Source organism: Erpetoichthys calabaricus, chromosome 9, assembly GCF_900747795.2.
Source record: "Erpetoichthys calabaricus chromosome 9, fErpCal1.3, whole genome shotgun sequence".
Classification (NCBI taxonomy): domain Eukaryota; kingdom Metazoa; phylum Chordata; class Cladistia; order Polypteriformes; family Polypteridae; genus Erpetoichthys; species Erpetoichthys calabaricus.
In genome coordinates, this window is record NC_041402.2 from 171845899 (window position 1) to 171859315 (window position 13417).

The following is a 13417-nucleotide window of genomic DNA, read 5'->3' on the forward strand; positions in this document are numbered from 1 at the left end:
ATTGCTGCATTGTGCCTGATGCCACTGGGATTGACAATTGCACCCACAAACCTGGACTAGATTAAGAGGGCTTGTCAACTGAAGGATGGATTGAAGGATGGCAATTCTATCACAGGCTTAATGCAACACAATCTGACCTATGATTATATATTGTTAGAAACAAAATGGGATTTATTTTATTCTGATCAGGGATTGAACTGAATAAAATTTAGTAGTGACAATGCATCTAAACACAGTTCTGTCAGTGGTGTAATCAAACACAGTCTCATCAGTTAGTACAAAATCATTTCTTATAATCTGATCTCCGGTGAAACTAATCACTGAGAACAGCAGACTAAATTTAATATGATCAGGGCTGTGACAAAAATGCTACCTGCAATTTTAAGATAAAGTAAATGAATGCAGCCTAATAAATTCATTTCATTAATATCATTAAATACCATCATATCGATCAGTATAATTCAGTTTAGTATAATCCGATTAGTCAAATATGAGACAATCGGTTTAGGAATTGAATTGAGTAACACCTGATTGATCAGTGCAATGCAGCTTAACAAAGTTAAGTGTAATCAAACACAAACTGACCTGTTAGTGCACTGTAGTATTATGTAATCTAACCTAGGCTATACGTGAATGTCATCAGATCCATCAGTGTGTAAATCTGATCAAAAATCTGATCATAGATACAGTATGATTTAACAAAACTTTAATTCTTAATACAAAAGCAACTGAATACAGCATGGTCAGTCAGTACAATATGGTCCAATATAATTCCATCAGACCTAATTTGACTAGTATACTATCATGTGACACCAACCTATTAGCCAAAATATTAAACAAATTATTTTTACCTGACAACAATCTTAGAAATTACTGCTGTACATATGACACATTTCTTTTTGTGGAGTAATTCAATGTGATTGATCAATTGCTACACTGTGATACCGAACAATCTGAACTTGTGTATGACTGGATGTCACCTGTTCATTTAAATTTTTACACTAATGTCAATTTGATCACTGTATGACTGAGCTGCTGAAAACAGTTTCACTAGTCAATGTAATTTGAATAAGTACAGTTCTCTCACTTTACTATTTCAACAAAATGTATCAAATCAGTGCAATTTGACAATAAGTGAAGTTGAACAGGGCCTGCTTCTATTGTGAATACAATCGTACAATTTAATATAATGAAAAATTTGAAACCTGCTTAATTTAATGCAGATAACAGCCTATCCCAACAGCATCAGCCACAGGCAGGAAGCAGCCCAAGACATCCAGTGCTGGGCCCACTCTGGGCCATATACCCATACTTGTACTCACACAAAGCAAATCTGGAGGCACCAGTTTGCCTCACCCACATATTTCTGGTAACAATGAATAATAAAAATCTTCCCTTTTAGTAAAATGTAATTAAATATAGCTCTCTAACTGAAATAAGTTTGAAGATTCTAACAATTTAGTATATTTTAGTATAGTTTTCTTAAATACAATCAGAACAGTGTGAACAGTTAGTACAATGTGACTGAAGGCAGTCATCAGTGTCTGTAACTACTATAAACACAATGTAACCATTCATTACAGTTTAATAAAACATACTGTTCCTTCTTTGGGGAATGAAATTCACAAATTCTCTTAGTTTTTGAAATATGACAGAATACAACTGGATTATACATTCTGAAACCCACTCAGTCTAAAGTCACAGGGGGCTGAAGCTTATTCCAACATTATACTGAGCACAAAGTAAAAAATAGTTTTGAACGGGTTGCCTGTCAAACAAATGGTCTTCTTACTCAGTGGTTAATTTGACATAACCAGCTTGTCTTTGGTGTTGAAGGAGGAATACAGGAGTACCTGAAAGAAAACCCATGCAGACACTGAAAGAATTCTACTGGGACAGTATCCAGGTGAAAGAGGTGAACCCAGGAGGATGGACCAGTGAAGGCAGCAATACAAATCGCAACACGGAGCCACCTCAGTGGTTAGAAAAACTGCAGTTTGCACAATCGGCATAATGTGTCTATATCCATGTGTGACCCATCTATTCAGGGTCAATATTATCGTAAATGCAATCTGACAATTCAATACAATGTGAATAAATACAGCTCCATCACTGGAATAAAAGTGCATATTCTAGCCATTTAGTACAATGTGACTGAATGTAATTGGATCAGGATCTGTAATTAAATACAATGAGGCCAGTCAGTACAGTTTGAGGAAATACAGCTAGATAATAATAAGTTAAATGTTGAAAGTAATTTCAAATTAGCACACTTATCAGTAAAATCTGATCAACCAGTATTATTGGACTTCACAAATCCATAAATACAGTACTTTCAATAATCTGAGAAATCATTACAATGTGATTGAATAATCTATAATTTTAAGGCAATGTCACACTGTGTGACTTTTCCAGAGACTTTCAGTCAGAGCCTTCATTTACATAATCTTAGCAAGTCGGGAGCAGTCAGCAGTGCACTCCTGTGAAACCAGTCACCTAGCGTTACATTCCTAGCGACTCACGCCAACTAGTCTACAACTTGCTCGGCTTTAGTCATAGAGATGGGTTCTGCGTGCACGAGCGCTGGCAACCGATGATTGCTCATCAAGTATATACAATGCATATTATGCAGCAATGAGGATTAAGATATGTGGGTTGGTAGTCCTGGGCGTGACGTTAAAACTGCATCTGCCCTGCAAACAGTCCCCCAACTTGAAGTGAAACCTTGGGGGTTGGTGGCAGGATTGGCACTCTAGCCACCATAAAAAATTCACGCAGCTCTGAAATGACTCCTTTCTACTCACCGCAGGAGTAGCTCTGCTGTAGCCACCCATAGAAAGGCTGCTCGGATTGTGAAGAGGATGGGGGAAAGTCCTCAGGAGCCTCATCCCTGGAAGAGTCTAAATGGCGGGAGAACCAATGAGGTCAGGCTTGTTGGGGATCAGAACTGGTGTGGTGCTGAGGCGTCATCCTCTACACAGCAGCACTTGAGTCCAGGTTTGGGGTAGGCACATGGAACATCTTGTCTCTTCAGCATGATGATCATCTTCCTTTGCTGTCAGAGGAGCTTTGTAAACTCCACATTTCAGTGGTAGTACTCTCTGAGGTGGGCAGACCTGAGACTGGCCTGATCTCTGTAAGTGGGTACACCTTTTATTGGTGTGGTCGCTCTGATGGTTGTCATACTCGGGGAGTAGCTGTTGCTGTGGTGGATCGGCTCCTTCCAATGGTGTCCAATGTCACTACTTTCAACGAGCGTACTATGAGACTCAGATTATGGCACTCCCTGGGTGCCTTGTCTGTTGTCTCAGTGTACCATATATACTCGTGGATAAATCGGGACTTGATTTTACAAAATAATTTCTGTCATTTTATAATGTCGGTCATATAAGTCAAATGCGGAAAACTCACGCTATTGGTACAAGGGATTATGATATGCTAACACCCACCTGAGAGAGTAACCACGGAACACACTGCCATTTTTTTCTATGTGGGTGCGGCAATGCGCAGTATCAGCGTGAGCTCCTAACCTCTCTCTCTTTCTCTATTGTGCCAACATGACCATGCGGTAATAACCAAACTATTCTGAAGCAATGTTTGCACTGATTTGTGTTTTTTGAATCTCACACCCTCATACACCTTTATCGTAAGAGAATCCCTTATCTACGATGGAGCGTATGATCTGAAGAAAATATGAAGCTGGTTTGAAATTAAACATCGTTGATTTTATGATCGATTTTTTGGGTTTCAAGACCGGACTTATACATGAGTATATACAGTTTATATGCTCTGACCACGGTGAGTGACACATTTTATTCACAACTTCACTCAGTGGTTGATGGGTACCCACAAGGTAACACTGGCACTGACAGGGCTAGCTATGAGGATTGTGTCAGTCTCCATGGGTCTGGTGACAATGGTGAAATTGGCTCAATGTTCCTTGACTTTGCAAAAAGTCAGGGTCTGCAGATCAGTGGATCCTGGTTCTAGCACCCAGAGCTGCATTGTTGGACTTGGTACTCCGATACTGGTGGTGCAGTGAAAGAGATCAATCACGTCCTTATGGGCAGATGCTGGAGGCTCTTACAAAACTGCAGGGACTAGAGAAGTGTACAGTTTGTGAATTCTAACCACAGATTTGTTGTTGCTACCCTCAAGATCCAGCTTAGGTCCAGTAGGCTACCAACTATTAGGAGAATGAGGCTGGATCTAGCCAGACTCCAAGATCAGGATGTGCACACAGTTTGTGTGAGGAACTTATGGACTTAGGTGCAAATGCTGATCTTAATGTGATGTGGGAAACCTTCTGTGATAGACCTTGAAGGTTGCTGAGGGTTGTGTTGGTATTGCTGGTGTTCCCAGAAAGAGGTGTTTCTTCTCGCAGAGCACCCTTGATATCATTGAGAAAAGTCACAGTGCACGGCTTGATGGTAAATTTGGTCTGTAACGGGAAATGAGAAGGACAGCTGTGAGGGGAATGAGGGCAGATAAGGAGTCGCTTGATAGAGGAATCTGTGAGCAAGTGACACACCATCTATGGTCTAGTAACATACATCCTGCTTACAGAGAAATCAAAGTATTACGCACATTCGAATCTGCGCTTCAGAGAGTCGCAGTCAGGGCGGGTGGTGGAACGGTCCTTACCGGTGACACTGCAGTTGTGACCCGCTGGGGCTGCCTACTTTGACCAGGTGTTTAAAGCTGATCCTCTGGCTAGGACATTGGACATCTGTGGGTCCACAGTTCTTAACGCTGATCCTCCAATTAAGTTGTGAGACTGCACAGGCAAGTGAACTAGCTGAGGGTATGGAAGGCTGTGAACTTCTAAAGGCTAGTGGTAAGGTTTTCCTACTTGCATTGCAAGTAATCTTTGCTCTGTTGTTAGTTATTTGCACTAAAGCATAAGTGATATGATAAATATAATTTGTTACTAACCCTCACCTATTCTATTTCTCTCCTTGGTACTCAAATGTGGTACTTGGTACCACTGCCCTACTGCCAAGTTGTTTTGCCTGCCTAAGGTAAAGTCATCTCTGACGGAGGATTGCAGGAATCATCGGGTAGAAGGCTCCTTTCATTGGATTGGCTGGCTCAGAGCTGACTCAGCTTGGAATGGCCAATAGGGGGAGGCAGCTTGATGTACGCCCAACCTACCTGGAAATGGGTCTCTTTTTGAACTGTCTTTCTCAAGGTTTCATTCATTTTTTCCCCCTACATGTTTTTTTTTGGGAGATTTTCCTTGTCATCTTAGAGAGTCAAGGCTTGGTTGGGCTGGGTTGCTGTCATAAGGCAGGGCATGTTAAAGCCCATTGCAGCACTCCTTGTATGATTTTGGGCTATACAAAAATAAATTGTATTGTATTCCATTTGACAGACGGGCATCATCCCAACTGACTGGAAAATGGAACTTGTCACATTCTGCCACTGAGGGTTCTCAAGGAGTGCAAACATGAATATCAGCAGAGTTTTTTTGCAGCCTTTGTCAATTTTCGTAAAGCGTTTGATTCAGTTGCCCTGTGGGACATCCTGAGACTTTGCGGGATCCCCCTAAGGTTGCTGGATATCATGGCTGGACTGTACACTGGCACTGTGTGGTGCTGTGCAGAGTGGAGGCAGAACGTCCCAGTTCCCAGTTAATTTATCAGGGGTGTGTTCTTGCTCCAATTGTGTTCAATACTTGCATGGACTGGGTGTTGGGCAGGCTCGTGGGGTCCAGCAGCTGTCGGGCATCTGTTGGTGAAGAGAGATTCATTGATCTTGACTTTGCTAACGATGCTGTGATCTTCGCGGAGTCAATGGAGGCTCTGATCAGGGCTCGAGAGAGGCTGAGTGAGGAGTCTGAGTGTCTAGTCTTGCGAGTGTCCTGGATAAAACCAAGATCCAGACCTCTTAGGCACAGCCATCAGCAGTGTGTCTGTCTGCAGATTACTGTGTCAACCTCATCAAGAAGTTTACTTATCTTGGCAGTGACATTCATGTCTCTGGTGACTCTTCCTATGAAGTCAGTAGACGAATTGGGAGAGTATGGGGGATCATGAGGTCACTGGAAAGGGGTGTGTGGCGCTCCTGATATCTTTACAAAAGGATGAAGGTTCAAGTCTTTAGAGTCCTGGTGCTTCCTGTCTTGCCATATGGTTGCAAGACATGGACGCTATCCAGTGACCTGAGACAAAGACTGGACTCCTTTGGTACTGTGTCTCTTCGGAGAATCCTTATATACTGCTGGTTTGATTTTGTGTCGAACGAGTGCTTGCTCATGGAGTTACCTGCATTGTGAGGAAGTATCAGTTACGGCACTACAGCCATGTGGCGCGATTCCCAGAGGGTGATCCAGCACACAGGATCCTCATTGTTGAGGACCCAAGTGGCTTGACCAGGCCAAGGGGACTCCCATCGAAACACCTGGCAGATAGATGGGGGGTGGGGGGTTTACTGGACCGTGTGTTTGCCTGCGGGGTTGCCAACCAGGATCTCGAGCTGTTTAATTGTGTGGTGGGTGAAGCAACGTGCTGTACCAGTACATGCTCCCCAACCTGATCTGACCTGACCTGTTCTTTGGACTCCATAAAAAGAAGTGAGGCTCATCTATGTGATGTCTTGTGTTTTACGTACAATGACAGAATGAGAAAAAGAAAAAAGGGCAGAGATTGCGGCTGAACACTCCAAACCCGTTAACCCTTCTTACAGCACCGGCTCTGTCAGGCAGTACATTTTTTGCCTGTCTCAAAAAGGGGCGAGCACAGCTATGCTGGAAGATTGGCAAACAGTTACTAAATTTGACATACCCAGTGATTTTTAGTCGTAAATTGACACATTGTGCAAGAAGATCAATAACTGCTGTCTTACATACCTGATGACTAGGGTTTTTATAATGTGACATCAGCTTTAAGCCATGAAGCTTTGTTTAAAATAAATAACATCTGACTAAGCCTTATTTTGACTAAATAAAATTACTTCAATAGAGAAAATTAAAGCAATCTGACCAATCAGCACAATGAGACTGTAAATACAGTAAAGCCAAGGGGCTGTGAAAAATGGAAGTAAAATGTTGCCTATCTCTACAGTGGCTCCGGTCTAAGTAAGTATAACTAACTCTCTCTTGAGTACTTTGATGCAATATGAATAATATAAAACATAACTAAATACAGTGTGGTTAATCAGTATAGTATGGTATGATTAAATACTGTCAGATTATGGGGTTGAAAACTAATAGCAATAAAGTGTGACCATTTATCACAATAGCTACAGTTTAAATAAATATAAATCAACTAACCAGAGTAATTTCACACTAAATGGACTATCAGTTCATTGTGATTCAATACCGTCAGGCCATGGGACTGTAACTGCTGAAAATAAAATGTGAACAAATCATTACAATTCTACAGCTTGAACAAGTACAAATAACTGGCTGGTGCACTTTTGCACACAATTTGACCAGTCAGTACAATATGATTAAATACAATTAGACCATGGGGCAGAGGAAGTAATTTTTGGACTGAAGCCAGGAACTACTTCTTTATGCAAATATTTGTGGGAATCTGGAAGAAACCACAAATGCATGTAGTTGAAGCAGAAACATTGACAACCTTTAAGAAGTATCTGGATGACATTTTGGAACAGCTTAGCTATAAGCTAAACAAACAAGCTTGATGGGCTGAATGGTTTCCTCTTGTTTGTCAGATTTCTTATGTTCTTATGTTCCGGTAACAGCTGAAAGTCAAAAGTGACCCATCACTGTAATAACTACAGTCTGTCTAAGTACAACTAATAAACTGGAATACTTTCACACAATATGAGCAATCCGTATCTTGTCACTGAATACAGCCAAACCATGGAACTGTAATTAATGAAAATAAAATGTCACCAATCATGACAATGGCCATACTACACTTTGAATAAGTACAAATAGGCAGAGTACTTTCACATGGTATGAGCAAAGAGGACTGGCTGAACAGAGTCAGATCATGGGGCTGTGACAAATAGAAGTTTGACTAAATACAACTGACTGTCTGCTTCATTTTCTCATAAAATGAAAAATCAGTATATCAACTGAATGCACTAACTAAATACAATCTGATGAATTAGTACAATGGGATTAATACAATCAGACTTTGGGTAAGTAACAGATGGAAGTCAAATGTTACCGATCACGTCAATGATTACATTCTGACTAAGTACAGTACAACTAGTCAACTGGAGTATTTTCAATACAATCTGGCCAATCTGTACAGTCTAAGTACTGCTTGCTCACTGGAGTAATGCCATGCAATTAAACCAATCAGTACAATATGATTGATCACATGCTTCAGCGATTATAAACACAATCTGGCATTTTGCTGAATGAGATTATTATAGGATAGAATTGAAGGTTAATAGGATCAATGAGTAAAAAATGATTAAAGACAATATGACCAAAACCTGTTTTCAGTCGCAAGTGATTACAGACTGTTAAGTCAGTACTGTGCTGGTTATGACTGATATTTTTAAAATATCCACAATAAGTTGCTGAAGTAGATGCAAACATCTTTGTGCAAGTGAAATGCTGCCAGCCGGGAGCCTGTCAGAGAACTCCTTTAATCAGGTAAGCAGTGGCGAGAGGGCCAAGGTGTTCTCAGCTTGCAGTAGTCTATTATATCTCTCTCCCATCCCTTTATTGCTGTTGTAGCCTTTATTCTCTGGCTATCTGCAGTCATGCTAACTGGAGATAGAATTTGCAATTAAAGACACAAATGACACAGCCCGTCAGACAATTTCCACCATAATTGTTCTGAAAACACATCAAAACTTGCCGCTTCTCATTTTTCAGATTTCATTCAGACTTTTTTGAGTATTCTTGTGCACGGCTGTGTGGTGCTTGAGGTTACAGAGAGCCAGGAGGATAATCAGCAGACTTTGTTTGTGCTTTAATTTAAAAAAAGAGGATTGAAAAAATAGGCGACATTTAAGGCGAGAGTGGCATCCAAAATGCACTTTAATTATCTCTGTCAGCCATGCTGACAAAGCTGACATAATTAAACTGACTTTAGAAAGAGAGAGAGGGGGAGAGAGAAGGAGCGAGAAGCGGAAACACAAGTGATTGAAGGGCAGACAAGTGCGTATCAGTGATGAGCACAAAGCCCAACTTTTTCTCTCTGTCAATTTGACTTCAAACAGCTAAAAATAATATTGAAAAAAAGCCCTCACCGTTCACTTTGGCACCACTGCTCTATTCAGATGATTCAAATGTTTTCTTCTTTAGCCACCACCCCATCCTATATAAAGAGAGAATAAAAAAATGATTTTCCTGGCTTCCAAATCCCCAATAATCCTCTTGTGCCTTCCTGAAGCTCCGTTTCTGATGCTGACCTTTTCACAGGAAGCCTGTTTCCATAGAAACGGCGGCGAGGCTCCCCTTTCCTAGTCGCCGCTTTGAAAGAAATACCTGAATGCAAAATTCTTTTTCTTTCTTTCTTTCTTTCTTTCTTTCTTTCTTTCTTTCTTTCTTTCTTTCTTTTCTTCCTTTCTTTCTCTTCTTTCTTTCTTTCTTTTTCTTTCTTTCTTTCTAGTGTACAATATAACTGAACTTTTTTCTGTGTCAATACAACACATTACCTACTTAAAGGCTGCCAATACCCTTTTATTTCTTTAAAGTACAATTTTGAAGTAAACTGTATAACAATAAGAAACTTTCCATTGCATTTTAATTATTTTAAACATTTATTTATATTTTTGTTGGGATCTTTATTTACTGTATGGAGTTTTATTACATCTGTTATTATTTTGCATTACTTTTTAAAAGCTCGTTAATATATTTTTCACTTAATTTACCCGTGACTTTGAAATGATAAACAAGTTAGAAATGGCTGGTTGGATAAATAGTTACATTCTGTTAATAATATTCCCATTAAACATACTGTGTTGAAGTATATACAAAGTAATATGATTGACTACAAAATCTTCTTTCTCTTCCTTCTTCTTTCTTTTCGTAGTTATGGAAAGACATGGCTAGAGAGTGGAACTCTATAATTCAAGTCTGTTACATCTTTTCTCCTTTCTTTCTCTCTTGAAGAAGATGACCAATGGTCTACAGAGGTGGATGTTACATAACATTATCTGACCTTTCATGTTTTTTAATTCCAGTTTCTCCGATTTATTCCTGGTTTTGTTTGCAAAGAAATGTTGATCGATACTTATTTTTAAATTAATTGATCATTAGCTGTTCTTGGCTCAGTTTATATTGTGTCAAAATGTTTTAATAAATTTGTCTATTTTTGTTTTTTAATGGACTACTCATCTACTCTATTTACATGATGAAGAAGGAGAAGATCAAGAAACAAAGAAGACCTGGATCTAGATAGTAAGTCTAAGAAAATCATTTTCTTTAACTAAAAAATTATGTTGTGCAGATAATACTACAATTTTAGCACTTAGTATTGTAAAATATTACAATTTTAATCTGAGTAATCCAATTCATGGTGTTGGGGAACTACAGCCTATCCTGGCAGCCAGGTGGAACCAACTCATGCAAACATTCAATTTAGAGAAAATAGTTAAGCTTACAAACATACAAATGATTTTGGGTGGAATAAAGTAGAGCACAAGGAGAACTCTAAAACTGTACAAAAACAACAACCCCAAGACACTCAATCAGTGAGGCACAGCAGTAACTACTGTGTCACTGTGCCATCCTCTTTAGTACCAAATGTTTTTTATTGTTATCCTTTATGGGTTTAAACAGCTTCACTAAAATGACGTGAAATACCCACCTGTGTTACGACTACTTACTGATATTGTTTACAGTTGGAGCACAGGCAGGTTTAAAGACCTGCTCAGGGTCACATAGTAAAGTAGAAGTGGAAACTGAGCCATCATCCTTGAGGCTGAAGGTCCACCACCTTGGCCACTACAGATTTGTCTGCTGTTTAATGTTAATATTATTGTTATATTAGCCTTGCATCTTTATTAAGTTTTTCTTTGTTTTCATCTGTGATTGACAATAATTAATATCGTTCATTTCCAGTGACCACTATTTGAACAAAGTGTCATATACAAGGTGTGTCAACTGGCCAAATCAACTTTTTTAGTAAAATTACAGAAACGTGTGATGTTTGACCAAAGGTGTTCCATCCATCCATTATCCAACCTACTATATCCTAACTACAGGGTCACGGGGGTATGCTGGAGCCAGTCCCAGCCAACACAGGACACAAGGCAGGAAACAAACCCCAGGCAAGGTGCCAGCCCACCGCTGCCAAAGGTGTTAGGAGCTTGTATTATCAGAACACACTGTGCATTCTTTTTTGCTTTTGTGCCTCATTGTCAGGCTTGGATGAAGAAACACGACAGGGCATCATTGCCATTAATATATATTGGTTGGAACCACAACACCCTGTTTTCTATTATGTGCCCATTGTCTCAACAAATCCAGAAGGCATCTCAGTTGTTTTGTTATCTCTTTTAGGATCAGATCATGTTTATTTGTTCTTTGGTCTTTTGTTTTAGTGGTTTGAATTATTCTTTTAATTCATTTTACCTTAATTTATTATGTTTCCATTTCAAACAGTAGTTAGGTTGCATAAGTTCAGTGCAATTTGAATAAACATAAAAGGCCATTTACAATAAATATAAATAGGAAACAAATTCAGGCAAGAACATTATTATAAAAATTTTAGTTGTGCTGGTGAAGACAGGTACAAGACTTCATAAAATTCATAAAACTTCATAAAATTATTTGCTATCCACAAACATTTATAGTAAAGTGGTGTACAAAGGTCACAATCTTTTTTACATATGATTCATATGAATTTTGGGGTTCATGGACTCACATCCTGACAGGATAGATGGATAGATAGATAGATAGATAGATAGATAGATAGATAGATAGATAGATAGATAGATAGATAGATAGATAGATAGATAGATAGATAGATAGATAGATAGATAGATAGATAGATAGATAGATATTCACATCCTGTCACACAGAGGTTTTAATCAGTAATTCTGAATCTTTATTAACAGTCTTTTTGATCAAAACCTAAGAAGATACATTATACCAGCAACAAAACAGACAGACAGATAGACATACTAAATGAGCAAACATTTGTGGGCACCTGACCATCTACCAATACGACGTGGCGATAAAGGAGTTATCCTCTTCCTTTGCGTCTGTAATAGCCAAGGCTTCCCACAAGATATAGAGTGAATGTGTGGGAATTTGTGCCCATTCACCCAAAAAATGCATCTGTGAGGTCAAATATTGATGTTGGATGAGAATACATGGCTCTCATTTGGTGTTCCAAGTCATCCCTAAGATGTTCAATTGTGTTGAGGTAAGGCTGTAGCAAAAATGTCGGAAGTGCACAATTAATAAAATGTCCTTGTGTGCTGTATTACCAACAGTACTCTTCACTGGAATCAAGGGGCCTACCCTGCCCATTATTCCACCTTCACTAAACTACAGTAGACAATATACAGTCCAGAAGGTGGCATTCTCCTGGTATCCACCAAAGTCAGGTTGGTCTGTAAGACTGTCAGATAGAGAAGCATGATTCATCACTCCAGATAACATATTTCCACTACTCTAGTGTCCAATGATGATTTGCTTTACACCACTCCAGACAATGCTTGGAATTGCACATAGTAATCTTATGTTTGTGTGCAGCTACTTGGCCATGGCAATCCATTTCATGAAGATCCTGATGCACAGTCCTTGTGCCGATATTGCTTCCGGTGGCAGTTTAGAACTATGTTGTGAGTAATGCTTCAGAGTATACGGGATTTTTACATGCTATCTGCTTCAGCAAGTGTGTTTCAAACTCTGGGAGTTTGTATGGTCTGCCACTTCATGGCTGAGCTGTTGTTTCTTCTCAATGCTTCTACTTCATAATAATAGCACTAATAACTTGACTAGGATGGACCTTAGACAAAAAGAAATTTCACGTACTTACTTGCGGAAACGGTTTTATCCTATAACAGTGCCACATTTAAATAAAGTCTCCAAGCGCTTCAGTATAACCCATTCTATTGCTAATGTTTGTCCATGGAGATTGCATGGCTATGCGCCTGAGTTTACGTACCTGTTAACAGCCAGCACAGCTGAATCACTTAACTCAGTAATTTGGAGGGATTTCCACACATTTTATAATATGGTGTGGACTAGATAGATAGATCTATAGATATCTTTCATTGTTTCTTGGTATTATTTCAATGTACATTTTACAATAAATAGATTCTGGCCCCTGTGAACCTGGAATTGATTAAATAGGCTGAATGAATAAATAAAAGAAAACTGTAGTTTTGAAGCCCACTGGACTGATACCTAGTCCTGTCTGTTTCCTGCCTTGCCCCTAGTGCTGTTGGGATAAGCTCCATTCCACTGCAACCCTGAACTGAATTAAGCAGATTGGAAAATGTACTATATATTGTATACTGCGTGCAT

General features: G+C 39.3%; 1 protein-coding gene across 6 annotated transcripts in view; it reads right to left on the reverse strand.

The window, feature by feature from the left end:
* The window catches only part of pknox2 (pbx/knotted 1 homeobox 2), a 275865-nt gene that overhangs the window by 158663 nt on the left and 103785 nt on the right, over positions 1–13417 (reverse strand). For 3 of the 6 annotated variants that reach the window (XM_028810405.2, XM_028810402.2, XM_051931912.1), the window contains exon 3: positions 9184–9251. The exons of the other annotated variants lie outside the window; for them this stretch is intronic. The gene's annotated coding sequence lies outside the window, so the exon portion shown is untranslated. The remainder of the gene's footprint in view (positions 1–9183; positions 9252–13417) is intronic. 6 annotated transcript variants of the gene reach the window in all.